This window comes from Bison bison, unplaced genomic scaffold (genome assembly GCF_000754665.1).
Source record: "Bison bison bison isolate TAMUID 2011002044 unplaced genomic scaffold, Bison_UMD1.0 scf7180017864475, whole genome shotgun sequence".
NCBI classification, from domain to species: Eukaryota; Metazoa; Chordata; class Mammalia; order Artiodactyla; family Bovidae; genus Bison; species Bison bison.
The window spans coordinates 4,046,413-4,047,898 of NW_011495036.1; the positions used below are offsets into that span (position 1 = coordinate 4,046,413).

General features: G+C 62.3%; 1 protein-coding gene across 1 annotated transcript in view; it reads left to right on the plus strand.

Moving 5' to 3' along the window:
• KLHL30 (kelch-like family member 30) overlaps positions 1–1,486 on the plus strand; it is a 12,341-nt gene that overhangs the window by 4,433 nt on the left and 6,422 nt on the right. The window lies entirely within an intron of this gene.

The following is a 1,486-nucleotide window of genomic DNA, read 5'->3' on the forward strand; positions in this document are numbered from 1 at the left end:
CCCCTGCCCAGACTGCCTGGTGTGGCAAAGTGGCCACTGGCCTGGGCGGGAGGGCCAGCTGGCAGCTGCTTTCCCTTGGCGCCTTTCCTCTGTCTGCCTAACGGGGCCTCAGTCCTGAGGAGCACAGGGAGCTGGGGGTGCGGACAGCCTGGGGTGCAACAGCTCAGGATCAGGGTGGGCCCAGTGGGGTCCCGATTCCCGCCTTTGAGCAGGTCACTTTGCCTCCTTGAGCCTCAGTTTCCTCATCTGTGAAATGGCCTTTGTAATGAGGAGTCAGTGTGAAGAAAGGGGGCCAGGCCTGCCTCTCCTGCCCAGGAGCCCCTTCACAGGTCCCCCCCCCCACCGGAAAGGAGGGGTGAGAGGGCAGCAGGGCTCTGGGGGGAGGGGCGCCACGCCAGCCCCGGGAAATTCTTCGGAAAGCACTGGTTCGCTGGCCGCCGTCCTGGGGCTGCTGGGCAGGGGGCCACCACCCCGTGGCGTCAGCGGCTGGCGGGCTCCAGGAAGCCAGGGCTGACGGGGGGGATTTGTGGGCTGACGTCAGCAGATGAATTGGGAGCAGCTGTCCCTGAGACCCCGGTGGGGGGGAGGGCGGCGGCAGGGAGGCTGGCAGGCAAAGGCCTGGTGTCCCCACCCTGGGGTGACACAGACGTGAGTCAGGGGGACACACAGTCCCTGCCTAGCGGGGGTTCCGCATGTCCTGAAAACCACTGTACAGTTGTAAACAGTAAACAGGAATCCTCCTGGGGACATCCCAGAGGCCGGTCTCTCCCACAGCCTTCCACAAACACCCAAAATGTGTCCATAGAGAGGACTAAACATTCCCATTTTTATTGCTCATTTTGGTTTTTTTCAAAGTCAATCTCTTGCTCTTGTAGCTTCGTGAAGGCAGATCCATTGCTGCCTCATGCAGTGGTGTGGGCATTGCTCTGTCTCACCTCAGGGGCATTAATTCTCACAGCCACCGTCAGCTGGGCAGCTGCCGTGTGACGGCCGCATCTCCCACAGTCCCCACCCACCAGGAGAGAGATTAGCCCCATTCTACAGATGAGGAAACTGAGGCTGGGCTTTGTCTGAGGCCACGGCACTGGAGCAGGGGCACGGGGGTTGGGACCCACTCTGCCAGCTGCATGGCCGCGTCTGGTCCCCTCCCTGCTGCCCGTGGGCCCAGAAGGTGCTCGGGGTGAGCGAAAAGACAAGAATCGAGTGAATGAAAGATGCTTGTGTTATAACCCACCTGTGGCTTAGTGATCAGGCCCCTTAACCCCTCCTCCACCTGATTGGGGTGGGAGCTGACTAGGGGCCAAAAAGTCCATCGGGGTTGGTAGGATCAGCTGCAGGGTCAGGGTGAGAGCCAGCCCCTGGAGCCTGGACCCCTTCTCTGCACACCCAGGGTGCCAGGCCCCAAGGGTGGCATGGGGAGCCAGGGACCCCCTGGAGCCAAGCCCGGGGCAGCGGGGGCAGCCGGGGCCACTTTGAACCCACACCA